This window comes from Pristis pectinata, chromosome 19 (assembly GCF_009764475.1).
Source record: "Pristis pectinata isolate sPriPec2 chromosome 19, sPriPec2.1.pri, whole genome shotgun sequence".
Classification (NCBI taxonomy): domain Eukaryota; kingdom Metazoa; phylum Chordata; class Chondrichthyes; order Rhinopristiformes; family Pristidae; genus Pristis; species Pristis pectinata.
This window is the reverse complement of record NC_067423.1, coordinates 25516835-25528366: the sequence shown is the minus strand read 5'-3', so window position 1 is coordinate 25528366 and position 11532 is coordinate 25516835.

Genomic DNA, 11532 nt, shown 5'->3' with positions numbered 1-11532 from the left:
CCATGACGTAAATAATTATGTAAGTTTTATTTGCCTGTGAAAAATAGATTGCAAAATGTAAGCATTTGGCCAACAATGTGTGAAACAATATTTCTTGCCGCAAGGCTGAGTTTTAGACTGATGCAATACTGCCATCATCTGGGTGCTCATGAGAATTTATTTCTGTTGAAGTGCCCTGAACTGTGCGAGTTGAATGGATCAGTAAATTGAGCATTCATTATGGGTCACACTTTCTTCTGAACAGCTGGCATAAAGGGGTTTATTTTAATTCCAAAAGACGTGCACATTGTTTCATGTTTACAAAACCCTGCAGCTCAAAACCATTCTTCGGGACTATTGGGAAAAGGCAGAGTCAACAACCTTGAAACTGCAGAATTATTTAGCGGTATTCTGCAAGCTTATGCCAGCCAAAGGTTAATGTGATGATTGGGAGGAATTCCAAACATATCAACTGAAAAATGCAATAGAATGCAGGCAAAGAAGTCAAAATAGAAATTATTAGGAGCAGAATGTATATTTCAATTTCAACTTCAGTAGAAAAGATGCACACTGCATCTATGATTTTCAATTTCATTTTCTCCACAGTTACAATCAGATTTCGGTATTGATGTTTCTGTGTAACTAAGTTGGGAATTGTGTTTGTTTAGAAGATAATGTAAAGATATCATAAATAAAAAGATGTCTTTGCTTCCTACATCATCATTCAGAGGATTACAATCCATGTCTGCACTGTTTAAAGAAGTAGGAAAGCCAAATCTCTAAGTACACTGGAGTGCCATTTCACCAAGGGAAAAGCACAAGAATAAAGAATGAACACAAAATGAACCACTTCTTGACAGGCCAGAATTATAACTACTGATAGTTGCAGATAACGGATCAGGGTGTGGGTCAGAGGCTGGAGACTGGGGCTGGAGTTGGTAAGCTGGAGATTGGTGCTGAGGCTGGGAGGGTGGAGATCAGGATGTGTGTCAGAGACTGGAGATCGGGGCTGGGGCTGGGAGGCTGGATACGACAATGCTTTCAGGTTGTGAGATTTGATTTTTAAACAGGCCCCTTGTTGATTTTTATTCATGAGATGAATTCTGTACTTTAACATTTAAATCATAGTATAAACCTGATTGGTTGCAGCAGGAAAAGAGGCCATTTGGCCCACAGTGTATATTCTGACTCCATGTAAGAGTAATCCAACTACTCCCATTATCCAGCCCTGCAAATTCTTTCCTTTCAGATACACATCCACAAACTTTTCAAGGCTGCAATTAAATCCACCACCCCCTACCCTGACAAGTGCATTCCAGATGCTAAGCACTCACTGTCCTCACGTCCCTTATGACTCTTTCGTCAATTACCTTCACACTAAATCCCTTGTTCTTCATCCCTCCACCAAAGGGAACAGTCTCTGTCTACCCTCTCTCTACCGTTATGATGCTAAATATCTCCACCAGATCTTTTTGCAACCTTCTCTGTACCAAGGAGACCCACCCCAGCCTCTCCATTCTATCCACGTAGCTAAAGTGCACCATCCCCAAAATCGTTTTAATAAATAACTTCTTGCCTGAAGTGTGGTGCCCAGAACAAACCGAAATAGGGCAACACAGTGGCACAGCTAGAAAAGCCGCTGCCTCATGGCACCACAGACCCAGCTTCAATCATGACTGTGTGGACTTTGCATGTTCTCCCTGTGGCCATGTGGGTTTCCTCCAGGTGCTCTGGTTTCCTTCCACCTCCCAAAAATATGCAGGTAGGTGGGTTAATGGTTACTGTAAATTACCCCTAGTGTGTGGGGAGTAGTAAAATTTGGGGAAGTTGATGCAAATGAGAGGAGCATATGGCATATATAGATGGCTGATGGTCAGTGTGTTGGGGCAAAAGACCTGTTCCTCTGCTAAACATCTGTATGGCTCTAGCCTATGACTCTATGACAATTCTCCAGTCGTGGTCAAACCAATGTTTTGTAAAGGTTTACAATGATATTTTTGTTCTGTCATTTTATTCCTCGAAGTCAAAGCAAGTGGGACTAGGCTGCTAAGTTATGCTATTTTAAATCTCCCCCATAACTGCCTATTGTTGGGGGTGGGAAAGATTGGGCTAAAATCTAAGCCTATGATTCAGTATTTGCAGAAAGCACAGGATCTTCTCTTATTGTCTACCGTGCTTGATGCAATGTATCAAAAGATGCAACATTATATATTTCATCTTCTACAATACATCTTTTTAAATGAAAATAGCCATAGCCAGCTGATGACAGTGCACATCCATTCATGAACAGCCAGAAATGCACAAACAAAGCAGTACTTTAGAAAGACAACCATTGGAGAATGACAGTGCATAGCCTACATTTGCAGAAATATTTACAAAACCCGAGCTTAGGATTTGGGCTGCATTAGTGACAATTGTTAACTCTGAATTGACTCATTTAAACATGATAAAAATATTGGAGTTATCGACTCATAGAGTAACACAGCATGGAAACAGGCCCTTCAGTCCAACTCTACATCACATGCAAAAATGGAACATAATATTTCAAAATATCCAAACGGCACTTTTTTTTTCTTGGAAGGGCAAGAAGACCCATTGAGGGAAACCTAATGAGCCAGATCCAGCTGAGGATGACTGATGGGTCCATGGACCACTACTGGCCAGCTCCAATGGGCAATATTAGCACATTCTGGGTTTCCACACAGAATAAACAGGAGGTCAGCAGCAAATGGATTTGACCTCTCCCTCCTTGTTTGGGGAGTCACCATTGAGCCTTGGGGATTCTGTAGTATCCTACACTTTGTATCTGTCCCCTCAACTTTTATAAGTTTGACTAAAGTTGTTCCTTATTTCTCTATATATTTGTTTTTTTTAATTAATTAACATCAGCTTGATCCATTTTTAAATAAATTTATTATTTTTAACTATTTACATCAAGTTCAGCTGTCATTAAATGTTTACAATTATTAACGATATTTAAAAAATCAGTGAACAGGCCTTTGACAATGCAAGCTGCCAAAGGCCATTAGGGTAGTGTTGGGGACGGGACCTCAAGTTCCACCAACCTAAGGACTATTTGGTGCAGCCAAGAATTGACACCTCAAGCTCATTGATGGCCATGTGACCACAGAAAGTTAGTGTGGAGTTAGGACAAGGGTGAACTGGTGGTTGGGTTGAGTATGAGCTGACCTAATAACTCAGGACTGCAGCAAAGCAGACATCATGGTGAAGATCAATTAAAATGGATACCAGCCCATCAATAGATGTTTTAGGGATGGGATGAAAGGGTTCCACTGATGGATATACATGAAGAGTCACTCTCCCCAATGAGTGTAGAGACAGGGGAATTTCTAGGGGCAGTCCTAAGGATCAACATGCTTCTGAGTGGGTGCAGGGTATGGTTTAGGGGTATGCTGTTTCACCTTGAATCAAAGATCATCACAGTAGCAAAAGCACATAACCATTTTTTTTGCTTCACTGAACATGTTATCACAAAATCATAGGTGAGTAGATAGAAGGGGCCAATTCTGCATTATGTCTAAGCTGTTTGTTGCTGATGTTTCCGAAATGTTCCTCCTCTCCTGTTCCTTTCCCAATCCCTGCAGGGTGAATTATACCATCCAGCTGTTTTCAGCCAGAAGCCTTGCCCTTCAGGAGATCTCTGCACAATATCCATCACTGCCCAGATAATAAAGCAATATTTCACTCAACAAGGTATTTGCTTTTTGAACATTGCCATCAAAATTATTAGTTATTCTACATAATTTTCTGTGAGCATTCACATATCATATAGATATTAATCTTTCTATCGGGCTTGAAAAGTGATTGTGATCAACAATCAACATAGCCATGAAGTGCAGGAGAGCATTGGCTAGCCACTGCTGCTCTGCACTGCTGTTGAACTGTGAATAAGGAGCAGCAGGTTGAAAAAAGGCAGCTGTAACTCCTCTGGTGGACAGCATTCTGACTGATGTTAGTGAGACATCCAAGCATTGTGTGTAATTGTATATCGGTTTGTTCATGAGGGTTTTAAAACCTTGCCCTACTATCTTTCAGAGATTCACCAATGTTGCAATTAAATAACTACTGATATCTAGAGTGGAAAATATAGCAAGTCCAGAGGAAAAAATACCTGTGAGCTAGGAATGACCTAATGCAAAATTTTCTTTAATCATTATATATTTAGTAGTTAATCTGTTAACATCCATTGCTCAGTTCTTGGAAGGATTTAGGGAATGTGCCAATGTATTATTGTAGAAACTTTGCTGCAGTATGTCCTCTCCAGCTGGTGGTCCTCACAAGGGTCATGGTCACTGCTTTGTACATAATACCCTGATAGCCTCTGCAGTACTGAATGCTCATATATATCTCTGAAACTTCCTGGGCACAATCTCCTGTTGTTTCTCCTCCAATATGTCCAGCATTAGATTAATACTGCTGCATGGTGCTTAAGCCTGCTGTTGTCAGTAATTATAATTTATGTGAGGCTCACCAAACAAAATCTGTCTGTTCCCTCCCTGCTATGTCCTAGTTAAAACTGGAGTGATTGCTACATTGTGAGAAACCAGCTACACTGTTGGAAATTGGAACTTTTCCCCTTAACTGCTGTTAACATACAAAACCAGGAATAGACTTTGGCTTGTACATTTTCATGTGGTACTTAGTTTTGAATAATTTTGAGAAATTAAGGTATAGTTAGTGTCTGACACTTTGTTGTAAGAATTATATATGCTTACCTCACAAACTTCAATTAATGCAAACACTCTCACTACTTCCTAGACTACATCACACTCTTTGGTTGTTTGAGGAAACCAATAAAAAACATTGACGTAAAGAGCTTGGAGGCATAAAGGGAGGATTCATCCTGATAAATCAGAACTTTGAACATCTGAGTTGTTGGAGCCTTGGACCAAATTGTAATCAATGGGGATGTTAACTGCTTCTATTTTTTATACCTGCTATAAAGTGACACTCTACTATTTGAACAGATGGAGCAAACATCTCTGGATACATTGGATACCCTATATCTTGATTAATTAAGCAGCCCTGTTATTTGGGAGGCTTTAAAAGCAAGTACTTTCAATATAGTAAATTATGTCTATGTAATTACTTTCACATAATTTATATACTCTAGGAAGCTGAGCCAACAGTAAAGATTGTGAGGAGTTCCAGATGGTTACTATGTCTTGTGGCAAAATTTGTACAAAATTTCAGGGCTCGTGGAACTGTAGCAGAAATCAAAACCCTAAAATGGAGTCTTTTCTCTTGCTGATGGAGACCAGCAGTCAGTAAGGATTGATTGCCTCTGAAAAGCCTATAGGAAAGAAATGGTAGAAAGAGTGTTAATGAAACCTCTCTTTCATACCTCCTGTCTATTGTTGCAGGGTTGCTCTAGGTATGATGAGATACCCAGTAAGGGACATACTGATAAAATGAGACAGAAGTCAAGAATGTTATCATCCACCTCATTGGCCTGCCTAAAGTAAATCTGCATCATGCAAAGGTACAACCCTACTCCTCCTGAAAAACTAAGAGATTGTTAATTAATGTGGAAGGATCCAAGAAAGCAGGTCTTGACCAATCTTTTAATCATTATTACATTCTGCCAAAGATTAGGAACATTCAAGGTTCATTGTTTTTGTTGACTGTGTTGTTAGAATCGAAATAATGGTGAATTAATGAATGCTAAAGGTGCTGTAGAATTGTAAGTTGTTCCTGAATCATTAAATTATAAAGTCATAGAAATTCACATAAAGATGGAGGCCAATCAGACCATTGTGCCCATGCCAACTGTCTGTATATGAGGCCAGACTTGTATCCTAATTCCCGGATCTTGGTCTGTAGCCCTGTAGGTTATGGCTCATAAAATGTGGACCCAGGAAAGCTTTAATTGATTAAGGTTTCTGCTTCCAACACCCTCTCAGGCAGTGAATTCAAGGCCCTCATTACTTTTTTGAGAAACATTTTTTCCTACAGGTTCCCTTTAATCCTTTCACATCTATGGCACCCAGTAATTGAGTTCTCTGCTGTGGGAAATAGATCCTGTCTGTCCATATTGCCTTGGCCAGTTAATTTTGTAGACCTCAATTAAATCTTCTTTCAGATTCCTTTTTACCAACGTAAACAACCCAAGCCCAGCCAGTTGCTCCTCATAAATATAAATATCCTGCAGTGTGGAGAGCAAAATAGTACATTCTATGCATTGGCAAATAAAATCAAGTATTCCTTATGTCTTGTTTTGCTGTATCTCAAAATAGCTTGTCTGTCTGATCATAATTATTTAAAATTATTTTTCACTCATTCTTAAGTTAATATATTAATAGTGCTAACTTCTCAATGTACTTTGGAACAACCAATTGCTCTAACTTACACCATATTCAGTGTGGTATCTTGCCCATTGATTTCAATAACTGCCCCAAACATACCTGCAACAACAGCGTGGGTGTGTGAGACACATGTCATTATGAAGGGAAGCACTTTGTCTCCATTTAAGCTCTGCACATCCTATTTTGGTCAGACACCAGCGGCTAACATCAGGTCTGAAGATTCAATTTTTATCACCTGGAGTGTGCACAAAATCCTTCCATTAAAACATCTCAAGCCAAAATACCTGAATGGAAGCTTTACAACTGGTTTTATTAGGCTTAAATTCTTTAGACAATGCTGTAAGTAACTGCAAACTGCTGCAAGGTATATCAATTGTATTGTAATAAAACAATAGGAATTAATAGATTAACATAATTTCTGAGTTGTTGAATTACTGTCACTAAAACCAAAATATAAAACAAAATGGTTGGTCGTGTCCATAGACTAATCTAAAATGTATACAGCATCATCTCATTTTGCTAACTTCCAAGAAGGAACTCAGAAAAAACTTCTTCATCTCGCATCTCGCATATCCCCCATAAATAATTTAAGCACACAGATGGTCTTGTGTGTTTTGGGTTTTAATGATAGTGCACAGATACCATTCTAAGTAACCAATTAGCTTCAATTTCCCAAGTTTTCAAAGACAATGAGGAAGTTTTGATGCAGACTAATGGAGTTTCTTTGCTGCTCATGTACCCTGGGGTAATTTGGACATTATCTTATTACATGATGGGAGCTGAATTTTCACAGCAGTTGTCCAGACAGTCTGCCATAAGAAAATCCACAGAAAGGCTGGTGAAGCAATATAATTACTGTTTCTCCATCAATATAATTACTGTTTCTCCATGATGCCACAGGAATTTAGGCTCAATGTGTTTAGTCACATTATTTCATAAAAATTGGAATTACAAACAATGTATAGCACAATCAGTATCCAATATGCAACATGTTAAATGGTCACCACCTGATTAACAATGAGGACTTTAAGGAGGCTTCAGTATTCAGGAACCTGTCGTGGAATGGATCTGGCTCAGAAATGGTACAGTAAATAGTCCGTTATCATTCAAGCATTCCCCACCCTTCCCCTCTCTTTTGCTTCTTTTTCCCCCATCTTGCAGGATAAAATGGGCAACTTGAAATAGAAAATCAGCTCCCTCTCTTGTGGAACTCCACTCTTTTTTGCACTCAATTCCAGAATGATGAAATCATTCAGGAGACCTAGTGCTCAGCTCTTACATGACACAGGATAAGCAATTTAGGGCAAGTGATGTTGAAATGGTAACATAGATCTGAAGTAGTATCAAGTCTGGTTTTGAGCTGATAATTATGGTCCTCCCATCCGCCCAACCCTCTCTGCCCTCTCAGTTAGGGACAAAGAGTTCCCATTAAGAGTTCTCCTGGTGGTAGCTAGAGAAAGAAGATAAAAGGAAGCATGTGAGGCATATGCCTCAGATGAGGCATATCCGGCAGCATCAGATCTGCATGGCATCCACCTGCTGGTACCTGCACTCCAGAATATATAGGAAGATCCATTTCATATACCCTGTGCTTTCAGAGGCTTGATTTTACTACAAACGTTATGAGATATTCTTCAGCCCAACCTGCTGTCCATCCTCATTTCAGGTACTGCATTATCAGAGGTTACTACAACTGGAAAGTTGTTCTGGCTGCCTTTGAGAAGCCAATCATCTATCCAAATCATGAAATATTATCTAATTCCCCAAAGGATGGAATGACAAGACCCTGCTGTTTTAAACAGTCTGTTTTAAAAAGTCTGTAAGATCCTAAGTCAAATCCACTAAGCCATTAGTGCTTCCTTGACAAATGCCACCATCAGAAAAGTATCCCATTCTCTAAATGTGCTGCTAATCAGCCAGTAGCAAAGGAACTTGTTAGAAAACCTTCATTATCAAAGTTTACAAAGTGTTATGAACTATTTTTTGGCACAAAATGTGGATCATTTCCAATCCATTATGTCCATGCCAGTGTGTATAGTCTCTGCAATTGTCCCCTCACTCCTTTTTATCTAACCCAGGTCAACAGTGTTTTCCCTGTGTTTGCCTTGCATGGTTTCCCCTTGAATGAATCCTTGATCCTCCCCTCCAATACTCCCTGTAGGATTTAGTCCCATATTCCAACAATATGCGAGATGAAGAAGTTTTTTCCGAGTTCCTTCTTGGAATTATTAGTGATTCTTAAGTTTATGGCTATATTATAGTTCCCAGAAAAATAGAAGTATCTTCATCATGCCAATCTTATCAGGCCCATTCATGATCTTAAAGATTCTATCAAATCATCTTTTTAGTTATCTGTTTTCTAAAGAAATAAAAGCCCCAGCCTTTTCAATCTTTCCTGTTAAGTATTAGATCTTCAGTTTCTGTACCATTCTTGAAAATCCTTTCCAGTGCTTACAATAATCAGTCAATACAATAATATTGGGATCAGCCCAAAGCTAAGAGCTTTTTCCTGTGTCTTGGTTAAGGTACTGTTGAGAAGCAAAAAGCTGCTGATGCTGTAAATCTGAAATAAAAAAAGAAAATGCAGGACGTACTCAGCGAATCAGGTGGTATTCGTATAGAGAGAAACCGAATTAACATTTCAGACTGACAATCTGTCTTTAGAACTGACCAGCTGACATGCAGGTGCTACCTGACCTGCTGAGTACTTCCAAAATCCATTTGGGATATTATTTGCCCCAATTTTCACATGTAAAATATTTCACAACAGATATTTAATTGACCCACTGAAAGTTGAAAGGACTGTGCAGCACCATCAACCCTCCTGTGGTCCTTGCTTGGGGGAATGCCATCAATTAGAAACTCCCTGAGCCTGGTTTGTACTCATTGCAATTGCTTTATAGTGATTGAAATTAACAAGCTTGAGAACTCTTTTTTAGCAGAAGTTTGTACTGATAAGTATTGTGGTCCATAGATACTGTATCACCTATAACAAAGTGAGAGAATTTCTATTGTTACAGAGTAGTCAGATTTTCTTAATTGTCTCACCACTTGCACCAAAAAGCAGCTAGATCTGTAGCTAACAAGAATAAATAGATAAAGTATCCTTGAAATAAACTGTGACCGTATCTCTCCCAAAAAAGTTGCCAATAATAAAGTTAAAATGTCAAGGAAATTATAGAGTATAACAACATCATACTGCATATCTTAACATCCACTCCCACTGACTCAGTCACACACTTAGACATATATATATTAACATTTACAGTGAAGGCCAATATAGTCACAGAGACATGCAGCACAGAAACAGGCCCATCAGTCCACCAGGTCTGCACTGACCATCAAACACTGATTTACCCTAATTCTACACTAAACATATTTTATTCCTTCCACATTCCCATCAATTCCCCTCGAATTCCAACACACACCTGCACACTAGTGGCAATGTACAGTGACCAATTAACCTCCCAAACCTGTATGTCTTTGGGATGTGGGAGGCAACTAGAGCACCCTGGGGAGACTCACACCGTCACAGGGAGGATGTGCAAACTCCACACATACAACACCAGAGGTTAGGATTTAACCTGGGTGGCTGGAGTTGTGAGGCAGCAGCTCCACTAACTGCACCACTATCTGCTCTGCGTGCATAGTCCATTATTTTAATGTTTTATAGGCAACTTCCCATTACCCGTATCTGTCACCACTGCCCTATCCTCACCCTGGCTCACACTGGAAAACAGTAACCCGATTTTTTGCACATCATCTAGTTACCTTCACAGTGCCTCTAGAGGCAGAACTGTTCTAAATATGCCAGTGATAGTCCACCATTGTTTAATTCAGCAATAAACCACCAGAAAGTTATAAAGATTCTTTCTAAATGTCTTGGAGATTATATCTTAAACTGGCTGTGGCAAACGTATTGAAGGTTGTTGCTTTGTTAATGTAGATCAACAGAAAATATTCATACTGCAATTAAAGTGTGACAACGTGAACAGGCAAACTTTTTCTGCTTGAGAAGTTGCTAACTCGATTGTAACTCTCTGGCGAATATTCATGTTTGTATTAGATGAGCACATCATCCATCAGTATGAATTATTCATGTCCCTAGCAAACTATTGTGCTAATTTAGTACTAACACTTGATTAATGCACATTCTCCATCTTTGTAAACCATGGGTATTTGAAGGAAGGAATCACTATTACCCCCTTGTTGCATTAACCCTTTGAGAATTGTCATTGTCAATACTCACCAATGCAATTGCAGCATTTTTCAAAATGAAGACAGAATATGCTGAAGGTATTCAACAGCTCAGGAGGCATCAATGAAGAGAAAAGCAGAGTTAAGTGTTTCAGGTCAATGACCTTTCCTCAGAACCTGAAACATTAACTCTGATTCTCTCCTGGAGATGCTGCTTGGCTTGAAGAATATCTCCAGCACTTTCTGTTTTTATTTCACAATTCCAGCACCTGCAGTTTTTTTTTATGTTTGGTACATTTTTAAAAGTTGGACATGAAAAATGTTTGTTCTTACTTCCAAGAATGGAGCGAATTGATTTTAGGTTAACCATGGAATTCTATGACAGGTTTAGAACCCCTCTGTAGAAACTTATTTATGTAACACTGCCTTTACTGTGCTACACAAATGAAAATTGATGTTTCCCAGAGTGGAATGTGATTTTCTTGATTTCCAGGTTAAATCACACCTGCATGGGAATTTGACTGACCTTCCCTACAATGGATGCAGTTGGACAGATCAGCCAGCTTCCACATTGAGCACTTCCTTAATAATGCCATGGCCAGTACAACACTCATTTCGAGTAGTGCTGGGAGAAGTAAAATCTTGTTCCTGACCGTGTTGAGCTCTCAACCCCACCATGTTCTCATGATGTGAAGATCTCTGCATCTACATGATTTAAAAGCAACATCCAGCTTTGGGTACTTGACTCATGTTGGTCCACTTTAATTTATTCACTTGCCGTTTCTCCTTTGGGTCTCCCACTGGCCTCCCAGCATTGTACAGACCCTAACCCTCCCAAAAGACACAACCAACAAATCTCCCAAACCCAAGCCCAAATCACCTGACTCTGGACTATTAAACCTTGATCATTTGAACCTTTTGCTCCAAGATCCCAGTCATGTAACTCTATTACCTACATCTACCAATTGATTCTCTCACTCCTTCTGCCAGCTCATCACATACTCCAGACATATACACCATCTCATGGGTC